This window comes from Canis aureus, chromosome 22 (genome assembly GCF_053574225.1).
Source record: "Canis aureus isolate CA01 chromosome 22, VMU_Caureus_v.1.0, whole genome shotgun sequence".
Lineage (NCBI taxonomy): Eukaryota > Metazoa > Chordata > Mammalia > Carnivora > Canidae > Canis > Canis aureus.
The window spans coordinates 22,158,760-22,173,787 of NC_135632.1; the positions used below are offsets into that span (position 1 = coordinate 22,158,760).

At 40.0% G+C, this 15,028-nt stretch overlaps 1 pseudogene; it reads right to left on the bottom strand.

Moving 5' to 3' along the window:
* Positions 1-4,016: 4,016 nt before the first annotated feature.
* Positions 4,017-6,433, bottom strand: LOC144294245 (cyclin-A2 pseudogene; annotated as a pseudogene).
* Positions 6,434-15,028: the final 8,595 nt, after the last annotated feature.

The following is a 15,028-nucleotide window of genomic DNA, read 5'->3' on the forward strand; positions in this document are numbered from 1 at the left end:
TAAATTATTAAACCAACTTTAAAAAAAAAAAAAAGCAAAGGTAGAGGTATCAATTCCAGACTTTAGGTATATTACAACACTGTAGTAATTAAAGCAGTATAATACCAACACAAAAATAAACACACAGATCGATGGAAAAGAAGACTCAGAAATGAACCCACAACTATATGATCAACTAATCTTAGACAAAGCAGGGAAAGAATATCCAATGGGGGGAAAACACACACACACAAAAATCAGTCTCTTTAACAAATGGTGTTGGGCAAACTGATCAGCTACATGCAAAAGAATGAAACTAGACCATTTCTTATGCCATACACAAAAATAAACACAAAATGGATTAAACACCTAAATGTGAGACCTGAAACCATAAAAATCCTAGAACACAGGCAGTAATGTCTCTGAATGAGCCATAGTAACACTCTCCTAGATAAGTCTCCTGAAGTGAGGGAAATAAAAGTAAAAATAAACTGGGGTACTTGGGTGGTACAGCCAGTTAAGTATCCTACTATTGATTTTGGCTTAGGTCATGACCTCAGGGTTGTGAGATTGAGCCCCATGTTGGGCTTCCTGCTCAGTGGGGAGTGTGCTTGAGATTCTTTCCCTCTGTCCCTCTGTCCATGTTCACTCACTCACTCTCTCTCAAAAAAACCTGTGATATACATAGGATGATATATAGGAACCTCATGGTAACCAGAAATTAAAAACCTATAATAGAAAAAAAAAACCCTATAATAGATACACAAAAAGTAAAAAGAATCCAAGCATAGCATTAAAGAAAGTCATCAACTCACAAGGGAAGAGAGCAAAAGAAAGGAATACAGTAGAAATACAAAGATAATGAGAAAACAATTAACAAAATGGCAAGAAGTACATACTTTTCAATAATTACTTTAAGTGTCAAGTGATTAAATGCTCCAATTAAAGACATGGTGAATGAATGGATTTAAAAAAAAAAAAACCCACCAACAAAATAAGACCCACCTATTTAATGGCTACAAAAGACTCACTTCAGGGGCACTTGGGTGGGTTCAGTCGATTAAGCATCTAATCCTGGTGTCCTGGGATTGAGCCCTACATCAAGTCTTTGCTTATTGGGGAGTTGTGCTCACACTCACACGCTCTCTCTCTCTCTCAAATAAATAAATAAAATCTTAAAAAAAATAAATAAAGACAAAGGGAGAAATTCATAGTAATACAATAGCAGGGGACTTCTTTAACATCCTACTTACACCAATGGATAGATCACCCAGACAAGGGGAAAAAAAATCAATAAGGAAACAGTGTCTTTGAACAACACATTAGCTGATTGGACTTAACATATGATAGATAGATAGATAGATAGATAGATAGATAGATAGATAGATAGATCGATCCACAAATGGAATACACATTCTTTTCAAATGCACATGAAACATTCTCAAGATAGATCACATGTTAAGAAACAAAACAAGTCTCAATCAATTTAGGAAGACTGAAATTGCTTCAAGCATCTTTTCCAACCACAAGACTATGAAACTAGAAATCAATTACAAGAAAAAAACTGAAAAAATCAAAACAAAAACACAAACACATGAAGGCTAACAAGAAATATGCTACTAAAACACCAATGAGTCAATGAAGAAAAAAAAAAATACCTTGAAACAAATGAAAATGGAAGCAAAACACTTCCAAGTCTTTGGGATACAGCAAAAAAAGGGAAGTTCTATGCATGTGCTCTCTCTCAAAATAACAAAACAAAACAAAACAACTTTGATATACGTAGGATATTACATATAAACCTCACGTAGCCACATGTCAAAAATCTATAATAGATGCACAAAAAGTAAAAAAGAACCCAAGCATAACACTAAAGAAAGTTTATAGTGATACAGGCCTACCTCAAGAATTTTTTTTTAAATCTTAAATAAAGAATCTAACTTTACATCTAAAGAAATTAGTAGAAAAACAAAGCCCAAAGAAATAAAGATCAGAGTAGAAATAAGCAAAATACAGATTAAAAAAGCAGTGGAAAAGATCAATGAAACTAAGCTGATTCTTTGAAAATAGAATCAATTGAACCTAAGCCAGGTTCATCAAGAAAAAGGACTCAAAGGACCATCAAATAAAGTTCCATCAAAGAGAAAGGACCAAAGAGAAAGGACTAAAAAATCAGAATAAAAGAAAGAGAGGATTCAACTGACACCATAGTAATTCAAAGAAATTTAAGAGACTACTATGAGAAATTATGTGTCAACAAATTGGACAACTAAAAAAAAGTGGATAAATGCCTAGAAACAATCTTCTAAGACTGAAAACCTGAACAGATTACTAGGTAATGAAATTGAATCAGTAATTTAAAAATCTCTTAAACAAAAATATAGGACTGGTTGGCTTTAGAAGTGAATTCTACCAAATAGTTAAACATAGGTAATACCGATCATTCTCAAACTATTCCGGGGGCACCTGGCTGGCTCAGTCAGAGGAACATGCGACCCTTGATCAAACTACTCCAAAAAATAGAAGAGGAAGAAATCCTTCCAAATTCATTCTATGAGGCATTACCCAGATACCAAAACTAGACAAAGACACTATAGTAAAAGAAAATTAAGGAAACAATTCCATTACAACTGCTTTAAAAGAATGCAATATCTAGGAATAAATTTAACCAAGGAGATGAAAGATTTGTATATTGAAAACTAGCAGACACAATGAAATTAATTGAAGGTAATACAAATAAATGGAAAAAAATTCCATGCTCATGGATTGGGAGAATGAACATTGTTAAGGCCAGAATTAACATTGTCAAATGTTAAAACCTAAAGCAATACACAGATTCAATGCAATCCTTATCAAAATCCCAATGGGATTTTTCACAGAAATAGAACAAATAATCCTAACATTTGCATGGAACCACAAAAACCCTAAATAGCCAAAGCAATCTTTAAAAAAATTTTCTCTTATTTGTGTATAGTTGACACACAATGTTACATTAGTTTCAGGTGTACAACATAGTGATTTGACTTTTCTATATGTTCTGCTATGCTTGCCATAAGTAGAGCTGCCATCTGTCACTGTGCAATGCTAGTACAGTATCCCTGAGTATCCTCCATATGCTATACTTTTACTATTGTGCCTTATTACATAATTAGAAGCCTGTATCTCTCACTCTCCTTCACCCATTTTGTCCAATTTTTCCTCTGGCAACCATCAGTTTGTTCTCTGTATTTATAGATCTGCTTCAGCTTCTTTTTGTTTTTTAGATTCCATGAGTGAAATTATATGGCATTTATCTTTTTTTTTTTTTTACTTATTTTGCTTAGCATAATACCCTCTCAATCTATCCATGTTGTCACAAATGGCAAAAATCACATCCTTTTTATGGCTGTGTAATATTCCTGTGTGTGTGTGTGTGTGTGTGTGTGTGTGCGCACGTGCATGCACACCACATCTTTATCCAGTCATCTATTGATGGGCACTTGGGTTGTTTTCATACCTTGGCTATTGGAAATAATACTGCAATAAACATATGGGATGCATATATATTTTTGAATTAATGTTTTCATTTCTTTGGTTAAGTACTCAATAGTCGAATTATAGGATAAGATTTCTGAAAGGTTAAGTAATTTCTACACCCAACATGGGGTTCAAACTCACAACCTCAAGATCAAGAGTGGCATGCCTACTGACTAAGCCAGCCAGGCACCCCTGGATAAGGTATTTCTATTTTCAATTTTTTAAGAAATGTCTATACTGTTTTCCATAATGACTGTAACAATTTACATTCCCACCAACAGTGCATAAGGCTTCCTTTTTCTCACATCTTTGCCAACAATCTTTTTGTCTTTTTGATACTAGTTATTCTGACAGGCATGAGGTGTATCTCTTTGTGGTTTTGATTTGCATTTTCCTGACTGAAAAGATGCTCAACATCACCAATTGTAGGTCTACTGTCCATCTGTATGTTTTCTTTGGAAAAAATGTGTAATCAAAGGTCTACTTTTTTAAAGATTTTATTTATTTATTTATTCATGAGAGACACAGAGAGAGAGAAAGGCAGAGACACAGGCAGAGGGAGAAGCAGGCTCCATGCAGGGAGCCCGACATGGGACTCGATCCCCGGTCTCCAGGATCACACCCTGGGCTGTAGGCGGTGCTAAACCTTGGAGCCACCAGGGCTGCCCTCAAAGGTCAACTTGATTACTATAGCTTTGTAAGCATATTTTGAGATCTGCAATTGTGCGCTTCCAGCTTTGTTCTTTCTCAAGATTGCCTAGCCAAAGAAGAAATAAGAAAGTACAAAACTGGAAACATCACTCTATGTTACAACTCTATGGCAAACCTGTAACAAACACTATGGTGTCAGCATAAAAACAGACACATAGATCAACTGAACAGAACAGAGAGCTCAGAAATAAACTCATGCACGTAGAGTCAATTTATGACAGAGGAGGCAAGAATATACAATGGGCAAAGTATAGTCTCTTCAATAACTGGTGTGAAAATTGGGCAGCCGCATGCAAAGGAATGAAACAGAGCTACTACCTTTTTTTTTCAGAGCTACTATCTTATACCACACACAAAAATTAATTGAAAATGAATTAAAGCCTTGAACATAAGAACTAAAACCATAAAACTCCTAGAAGAAAACATAGGTGGTAATTATCTTAACATTGGTCTCGGTGTTTTTAGATTTGACACAAGAAGCAAAAATTAACAATTGGGACTATATCGGGCTAAAAAGCTACTGCACAGCAGAAGAAACAATCAACAATTGTTGGAAAAGGCAACCTGAGAAAGGAACTATTAGTAAATCATTTATTTTTCCTCCAAATCCATTTATCAGTTCTTATTCTTACTGTGCTGACAGCTGGCATCATTTATACTTTAAGAAAACCACTTAAAATTTGCCAAATATCTAAGATAGTTACAGGTACAAAAGACATACAAATTAAAACCTTTTACAAAGTCATAGATACTATAATTTGTCCTTGACTGTAACTTCTGTATTCCAAAATGACTGCAAAACTAAAACCTTAGAAAAACTGTACACCTTGTACTTTGGTTTATATCTTGGAAAGAAAGGCTGTTTCACTGTTACACATTTAGTGTCTCTGGTGGGTTGAGGAGAGAAACACCATGATACCTTGAACTTTTACACTTTTCTCCTGTTGACTGTGGTGCTCTGAGGTAGGTCTGGCGAAGGTCCATGAGACAAGGCTGGAGACTCTCCAACGGATATGCAGACTTCTGAACTAAAGATTCAGGCCAGCTCTGTCCTGTGGCTGGGGAGAGTGCCAAATGAAAGGCCGCCCCAGCCACGACTGACAGCAAATACTTTAGGTATGGGTCAGCATCCATCAAAACCCAATTCTCCTCAAAACAGTGCAAACTTTCAACTTCTCAGCTGGCAGGCTGCTGGTGCAGAAAGTATTGGGCAAGAAACCGATTTGTTGTCAGTACAGCAAGGTCAAAAGCAAGCACTCTAAAAAAAAAAAAAAAAAAAAAAAAAAAGGCAAGCACTCTTTTATATTCTTTTTAATTTTTTAAAAAGATTCTTATTTATCCATTCATGAGAGACACAGAGAGAGAGGCAGAGGGAGAAGCAGACTCCATGCAGGGAGCCCAACATGGTACTTGATCCAGGGACTCTGGGATCATGCCCTGAACCGAAGGCAGACAGACGCTCAAGCACTGAGCCACCCAGGTGTCCCAAAAGCAAGCACTCTCAAAGCTAGGTGCTCCGTTCTCAGGATGTGCGTCTTGCTATAGGTATCACTGGTGACGCGCACCAACTCTGCTGTTTCCGGGGGGTGTGTTTCTTCAAACGTTGAGGCTAACACAGACAAATGCAGGGTCTTATTCAGTACTTTATATTCTTCTCCTACTTCAGTTCACCAGTCCACAAGAACAACCCTCATACTGTGAGCGATGTCTGGCTGTGTCTTCCTGAAGCCACTTCATGCTTACAGGTCACCTCCATCTCCCTATGGTATGTGTGAATGTCCTCATGGTAGTCCGACACTTCATTGACACTCACTGGCTTTTCATCCTCTAACAACTGATATGTCCATGGCATGTGGTGACTCAAAACTACCATCTATTGGATAGTCAAAGGTAGCAGTGGTTTTTCTTGGTCCAGGTAAAGTAATAACTGAATTAAAAGTCCGCATGTTTTCATGTTCTGTTTTCTTAGATTCAGCTGACCTCCTTGGAGTGTGTTCTTCTGCTTCATTCACATGAATGGTAAATGCAGGCTGTTAATGGTTTGCTTTCCAGGCAGGAACAATGACCTGCTCATTGTTTATAGGAAGATACTTAAGAGGTACAATCCATCCTGTCTTGAGCCTCTGCTGTGGTGCTGGAACGTGTGGGTTCCTGGCCTTTAGTACCACCAGCCTGGGATGGGTGGGGGTTGCTGGGCAGGTGCTGCCTTCTGAGGGTTGAGGGTTTTGTTTGTTTTTTAGAGAGAATCTTAACCAGGCTCCGTGTTGGAGTCTTAACCGACCGAGTCACCCAGACGCCCTGTGGTTGAGGTTCTCCTGGTCCTCTTAGAGATCCATATCCCGGCCACAGGTCTGGACTTAGAGCTGCCCAAAATCACTGCTCCCAGGTCATGGTGTGATTAACCTGTGGCACCAAGTAGCATGTAATCTGTCCTGCTGACACCAGCAAGAGATGCTCGAGCGTAGACACTGCCACAGCCCAGGTCAGCCTGCCCACTGGGGATTACACAGCTCTGAGGAAATTGTAAAAGGTATAGGCAGGAACTGCCAGGTGTAGAGGGCTAAAGTGGCTCCCTGTAAATCATATATTTGAGAAGGGATTAATATCCAAAATATATAAAAACTCATACAACTCAATACCAGAAAGAACCAATCCAATTAAAAACTAGAGGATTGGAATAGGCATTTTCCCCCAAGAAGACATACAAATGGCCCACAGGTATGTGAAAAGATGCTTAACATCACTAACCATCAAGGAAACACAAATCAAAACCACAATGAGATTATCATTTAACAACTGTCAAAAAGGCTATTATCAAAAAGACAACAAATAACAAGTATTGGCAAGCAAGTGGGAAAAAAGGAAACTTCCTGCGCTGTTGGTGGGAATATAAATTGTTACAAAGCCATTATGGAAAAATAGTATGGAGGTTCCTCAAAAAAATTAAAAATAGAACTACCCTATGATCCATCAATTCCACTTCTGGGTATTTATCCAGAGGAAATAAGAACAGTAGCTTGAAAACGTATCTGCCTCCCCATGTTCATTGCAGCATTATTTATAATAGCCAAGACATGCAAGCAACCTGAGTAAGAGTCCATTCATGGATAAATGGGTAAAGAAACTGATGTATAGGGGATCCCTGGGTGGCTCAGCGGTTTAGCTAGCACCTGCCTTTGGCCCAGGGCGTGATCCTGGAGACCCGGGATCAAGTCCGGCATCGGGCTCCCTGCATAGAGCCTGCTTCTGCTCTGCCTCTCTCTCTCTGTGTGTCTCCCATGAATAAATAAATAAAAAATCTTAAAAAAAAAAAAAAAGAAAAGAAACTGATGTATACACTCCCTCAAACACCCACTCCAATACTCCACAGGAATATTATTTGGCCATAAGAAAAAAAGAAGGAAATCTTACCACTTGTAACATGGATGTGGCTTGAGGGCATTATGCTAAATGAAATTTGACAAAGACAAATACCAAATAATCTCACTTATATGTGCAATCTAAAACAAAAACAAAATAAAAAACCAAACTCATAGATACAGACAACAGATAGGTGGTTACCAGCAGTAGGGATGGGGTAGGAGAAATGAGTGAAGGGGGTCAAAAGGTACAAACTTCCAGTTATAAAGTAAATGTGTCTTGAGGATACAGTGTACAGCATGGGGACTATATTTAAGCATTCTGTATCGCAGATTTGAAAGTTACTAAAAGAATAGATCTTTTTAAAAAAATATTTTTATTTATTTATTTGACAGGGAGAGAGACAGCTAGAAAGCACAAGTGGGGAAAATGGAAGAGGGAGAAGCAGGCCTCTCACTGAGCAGGAAGCCCGAAAGAATAAATCTTAGAAAAGTCCTCACCACAAGAAAAAAAAATTTGTAACTATGTTGACGGACATTAACTAGACTTACTGTAGTGATCATTTTGAAATAGTTTGAAAATATTGAATCATTATGTTGTATACCTGAAACTAATATGTTATATGTCAATTATACCTCAATATAAACAAAAACAACACAGGCTGAGTCCAAGTTTTGGTGACCAACCAAATAAGCTGTTAGAGTCTTAAGAGCTAATATTTAAGTCCAGAATCTCTAATAAGTGCATGCATATCAATGAATTCAGCTCCCTCTAATGTTACATTCTGTTCTGGCTTTAAGCCTTCAAAACACACTCCCATAATTATTTCCCAGATTTCCTTTTTTTTTTTTTTTTTTTTTTTTAAGATTTTATTTATTTATTTATTCACGGGAGACACAGAGAGAGAGGCAGAGACCCAGCAGAGGGAGAAGCAGGCTCCCCGCAGGAAGCCAAATGCAGAACTCAATCCCAGGACCCTGGGATCACGCCCTGAGCCAAAGGCAGATGCTCAACCATGAGCCACCCAGGTATCCCTTTTCCCGGGATTTCTGCCAATATATGTTAGGAAAAACTCTTTCTTTTTCCTCACTCTAGCTATGGGTGTAGTGGTAACAAGTTCTTGAGAATGTGCATGTCTTTGCAAGGCAATCTGTCCCAAGTGAGGAATCTCAGGATCTTCAAGAAAAGGTTAGCTTTCTCAGCCAGCCCAGGAGGGCAAACTATGACCACTGGCAAGGAAAGCTCAGAGAGACCTGAAGGTTGCTGTTTCTTTTGTTTTGATTCAATCCAGTTTAGTTTTTTTTTTTTTAAGAAAGCTCTATGCCCAACGTGGGGCTCTAACTCACAACCCTGAGATCAAGAGTCGCATGCTTTAATGACTGATCTAGCCAGATGCCCTGAGACTTGAAATTTTAAGATTCTATTTAGTCTGAGTCCAACCAGATGTTGCCATTCCAAGTTTTGGGCATCATCTTCCCCAATCAATATCCTAAATGTCACATGAAAAACTTAATGAAAAAAAAAAAAAAAAAAAAGAAAAACTTAATGAGGTTGTGAATTCAACTGATGTTGTAATTCTATAATCTGCACGATTTCGTTTGGTTTCAGGAATGTCAGTCAGCCCCCCAGCTACATGAAATGATTCTATTAGGTCTGGCCTGGAGGCTCTCTGGTCCTTGGACTGTGACTTGAGCTGAGAGTTTAAGGACCTGAGCTTGCCATTCATTCTCAGAAGCACTCCAGTGGGTGCAGAATCAGGCCCTCCTGTGTCCTCGCAGACATCATTACTGCCGTAAAGGTCAAGTGCAGCCCAAGTCTCAGGGGCTCCCAAGGCACTTGATTCATCACAAACAGAGGTAGTAACTTACTTGTGATGCCATCGCATGTCACGGATTATGAGCATCCCATTGCCCACCCGCAGGGAGCTCATCATTTCACTTGAATCCAAAGGCACCAGCAAACCAATCCCCAAATCCAAACTTTGAAGGTTTTTCCTGAGACCATTCCTGGTACCATTTCATCAGCCAGCATTCAGTCAGAAAACAAAGTAAACCAGTAATTTTAAGAGGAAAAATGTAATATAAAGAATAATTAGCTAGTAAAAGTTTGGCTAACTACTAAGAAGGGTAAAAGGGTGCACGGAGGTGCAGCAGTAGCTGCGCAGAGAGCAGGCTCTGCCCCGAGCAGAGGGCAGAGGAAGATTGAGTGCCCGAAGGTACTCAGAAACTTAAGCGGGGTGGGGGGTGGGGGGGATGGGGGGGGTGGGGGGGTGTCCCGCTCAAGGCTGAGGCTCGAACCCGTGAGGGGACAACGTGGTCACCAGCTGGCAAAGGACAGATGTGCACAGGGTCCAGAGTTTCTGAATCATAACAACATGGGGTAAAGAGACACAACTTTGGAAACTAGAGACAATAAATTAATAATGGACACACTGCTCACTGGCAGGAACTCTAGGAAAGCAACCTGCTAATGTGGGAATGTGGGAAATCCTATAAGCCAAACGACCAGGTTTCTTCAATAACTGAATGGTGGAAAAACAACAACAACTGAATGGTAAGAATAAAGTAGGGAAATCCTGGGAGGCTTAGAAAACTAAACGCAGTACATCGTCCCTGCCTGGATTCTGTTCCAAACAACACGATTGCAAAGGAAGGACCATGTGAAAGGAGAGAACATGAATACAACAGGATGTTTGATATTAAGAAAATGTGAAAATGGGGATCCCTGGGTGGCGCAGTGGTTTGGCGCCTGCCTTTGGCCCAGGGCGCGATCCTGGAGACCCGGGATTGAATCCCACGTCAGGCTCCCGGTGCATGAAGCCTGCCTCTCCCTCTACCTGTGTCTCTGCCTCTCTCTCTCTCTGTATGACTATCATAAATTAAAAAAAAAAAAAAAAAGAAAAGAAAATGTGAAAATGTTCAGTTTGTAGGTGTGATCATGGTATTGTGGCCTAAGGTTTATCCCTAGGTGAAACCTATTTATGGGTAAAATAGGTCTGGGTTCAGCTTTAAAGTAATCCAGGGAGTGGGGAGGGTGTTCATAAGTGAAAGAAAAGTGGTTACAAATAGATAATCTCAGAAGCTTCCTTGTGGGTTCAAGGACATCTATTGCACTAGTCTCTGTACTCATATATTTGAGATTTTTCATTATAAAACATCCTAAGAAAAATAAAATCACATCCCCAGCAATTAAAAAGATAGTACAGGGATCCCTGGGTGGCGCAGCGGTTTGGCGCCTGCCTTTGGCCCAGGGCGCGATTCTGGAGACCCGGGATCGAATCCCACATCGGGCTCCTAGTGTGTGGAGCCTGCTTCTCCCTCTGCCTGTGTCTCTGCCCCTCTCTCTTTCTCTCTGTGTGACTATCATAAATAAATAAAAATTAAAAAAAAAAAAAAAAAAAAAAAGATAGTACAACTCACCTCAACATTGGGAAGTTTATATGCTCCTGCTCTGAGAGGCAGGCAGTGAAAAAACCAGGCTCTAGCACAGCCATGCTGACCTTGGGACAGGAATATGGAGAAAAGCACCCTCAAGTCAAACTCCACGAGGATTTCTTTTCCCATCTCGCTTCTCCAGCCTTAAACCTAGCTAGAGGAGCAGAAGCAGAGAGCCTCATGGTTAAGAACGTGCTAGAGCCAAAACACCTGGAGTAGAATCCTGGCTCCTTCATTACTAGCCATGGGACTTAGGCAAAGCTACTCAACCTTCGGGATCCCTCCGTGGCTCAGTGGTTTAGGGCCTGCCTTTGGCCCAGGGCATGACCTTGGAGCCCTAGGATCAAATCCCAGATTGGGCTCCCTGCATGGAAACTGCTTCTCTGTGTGTGTGTGTGTCTTTTGTGAATAAACAAATAAAATCTCTCAAAAAAAAAAAAGAAAAAGCTACTCAACCTCCAAGAACTTATTTTCTCAATTTGAAGGGACTGCCAGGGATTAAATGAACAATGCTAGTTCCTGTTTAGAAGCGTGTTTCACTCAAGGTTAAATATTACACGAATACTTTTATTTTTTAAGATTGTATTTATTAAAAAAAAAAAAAAGATTGTATTTATTTATTTATTTATTTAGAGCATGAGCAGGGGGAGAGGCAGAGAATCCCAAGCAGATTCTGAGCTGAGCTCGGAGCCCAGTGTGAGGCTAGATCTTGTGATGCTGAGATCATGACCTGAGCGGAAAAGGAGAGTCACTTGCTAAACCGACTGAGCCACCCAGGCTCCTCTGAGTACTTCTTAAAAATTCCAGCAAATGGATTGCTATTTAACACTTTAATGATTTTGTTTTTTAGCACTTAGCTCCTGACAGGAGCTGAGGTTTAAAAAGGAGAGAGAGAGAGAAGGAAGAAGGGAATGTCAGGGAAGAACAAAGGAATATAATGGAAGCTTGCAACCTTCTTTCACCCCCATTACCATGGTGCTGTTGGGGGTGGGAGTTCCTGATTTCCATCTTTAACTCGAGTTCTAATTAAAGACATACATTTGAACTTTAAAATCAGAGAAACCCAGGAAGAAAAATCGCAATGGTGCCAGCCCGTTCAAGCTGAAGTCAAGCCTAAGGAAGACTCATCTCTGTGCCTACACACCATTAAAAAGGATGCTTAAGTGCAACCCACCTGACCCTTAAAAGGAAGGAGCTGGTGAGTGAAGTGAACCTCAGGCCAGGCCCGTGGGTGGCAGGAACGGCTGAGGTTCCAATTCCTCCGTAGATGAGCTGTGGGATTCTGCAGTTGCTGATGCTTATCTCTTGCAAAGTTAATTATGGTTCATTTCGGAGTCATCAGGAGAACTGCAGGATTTTCCAGAAACCTGTAAAACAGAGGTGTTCTAACTGGGCAACCTAATGGACAGGCAAATGAAAAGTAGCTCCAAGCAGCGTGGGGCAGGTCAACATTCAGAGGCAGTGAGTTCTGGGACGGTCAGATTTACTGTCAAGACACAAGGTGAACAGAATCAGATCACTGTATAGATAAGGAGAGCAAACTAGCTGCAGTAATCCTGTTAATGGTGAGGTCATGTTTTAAGAGATGATGGGAAATATTAAAAATGGTATTCCTATCAGTAATTCTGGAACTATAAAAAGGTATACATAAAAATCGAAAGAATTTACTATCTTAGCTTACAGGTCTTCAGTATGAATTTCCCCTCATTTCACAGTATCCAAGAATGCATTTACAGGGGCGCCTGGGTGGCTCAGCGGTTGAGGGCCTGGCTTTGGCTCAGGATGTGATCCTGGGGTCCCAGGATTGAGTCCTGCATCAGGCTCCCTGCAGGGAGCCTGCTTCTCCCTCTGCCTGTGTCTCTGCCTCTCTGTCTCTCATGAATAAATAAAATCTTTTAAAAAAAGAAAAAAAAAAAAACCTTCAGGTTATGCCAAAATGCAGCAGTTTGAGAACCATGGACATCACCCACAGCGTCACCCTGCTTCTTATGAAGGTGCTCACCCGGGATAAAAACTTCAGCTGTAGTCTTTTTTTTTTTTAAGATTTTATTTACTTATTCATGACAGAGAGAGAGAGAGAGAGAGAGGCAGAGACATAGGCAGAGGGAGAAGCAGGCTCCATGCACCGGGAGCCCGACGTGGGATTCGATCCCGGGTCTCCAGGATTGCACCCTGGGCCAAGGGCAGGCGCCAAACCGCTGCGCCACCCAGGGATCCCCAGCAGTGGTCTTTTTAAGGGATGACAGGCGATCTAAACTTTGGAGTTAAAGAGGGAGAACATGGTCTCTGTCCTGAGGTAATCTTTTGTGTTTCCGTATGTTAACATTCAAAATAATTAATAGTTTATTTTGTATGTAAAGATTTTAAAAGATTAAAAAATCAAAGTTTGAATTTTCCTGGGGGAAACAAAGGTAAAATCATCTAGTCCAGATGGACTAGTGTCCAGAGAGGATAAAGAAAATTATTGCCACTTCATCCTAACAAGGTAAGATTGAAACCTTCAGAGCTTGAGGTCAGAAAGTGCTCAGGTCTAAAGGAAGACAAAAACAGAAAACCGTTTCCTGAAATGTCACTGCAAAATGTGGAACATCACACTAAATATTTGTAAGAAACTTTTAAAGTTGTTCCCTTTAATCTACTACCCCTTTAAATAAGGAAATGACTTAGCCTACAGGTCTTCAGTGTGAATTTCCCCTCCTACTTAGTTGCTAACCCAGCTTCTCACCCATGCTACAGCTATCTGCTCAAGCCCGTGACGGCTAAAACAGGTCCGGGATGGGATGATGCGCCCCTGGTACTTACGCACTATTTTCCGTTGTATTTGGGACAAAGGAACTCACCCTTACAAGAGTTTCTTGCTGCATGCTCTGACGGGATCCCTGGAAAGTTCAGCTGGGGAAGGCTGTTCCCAGGTAAAATAAGTTGACGGCTTAAGTTTGACCCAGCTACTGTTAACATACATCCAGTGATCATTGAGATTTCTGGTCTCATTTGGCTCCAATGTCAGAAGGCTACGTTAATTATATATAGATATATCCCCGGAGTCCTTGATGTGTACATAGTTCCTCTCGTTTATTTTTAGATAATAAAAATGCTTCTTTAAAGCAGTTATTTTTTGATTAATGTATCCTTTATAATATTCATTACCTTTGTATTGAGCTCAGGAAGCAGTTCATAACTTGCCTGCGTTCTGCAGGCCCCATTAATGCCTAGTTACATAGCTGGGTGATGGATTAAAACCATCACAAACCTGTAGTTTCAGACTAGTTATTAGGTTTTTTTTTTTTAGACTAGTTATTAGGTTTATATGACTCTCTACTTTGATTCTCCTGGCTGATTGCCACACTAACTTGTGTCTCCACTTTGTAAACACATAGGCATGCCTTATTTTGCTTTATTGCCCTTTGCAGATACTGCGTTTTTTTTTTTTTTATAAATTATAGGTTTGTGGCAACCTTGAATCAAGCAAACCTACTGGTGTCATTTTTCCCAACAGCATTTGCTCACTTCATACTTCTGTGTCACATTTTGGTAATTCTAGCAGTATTTCAAATGTTTTCATTGTTGTCATATTTGTTATGGTGATCTGTGGTCAGTGTCACGTATAATTGTTTTGAGGGGCCATGAACTGTGCACCTACAACAACATGAGCTTAATTGATAAATATGTGTGTTCTGGAAATAGTTGTTCCATTGAATGACCATTTCCTCATCTCTCTCCTCCTTGGATTTCCCTATTCCCTAAAACACAATACTGAAATTAGGGGACTTAGGAACCCTGTGTGTTCAAGTGAAAGAAGAGTCACTCGTCTCTCACTGTAAATCAAAAGCTAGGAACAATTAAGCTTAGTGAAGGTGTGTCAAAAAGCCAAGATAGGCCAAAAGTTAGGCCTCTTGCACCAGTTAGCCACGACGTGAGTGCAAAGTAAAAGTTCTTGAAGGAAAATGAAAGCGCTACTGCAGTGAACAGATGATAAGGAAGCAAGACAGTCTTATTGCCAATATGGAGAAAGTTTGAGTGTTCTGGGA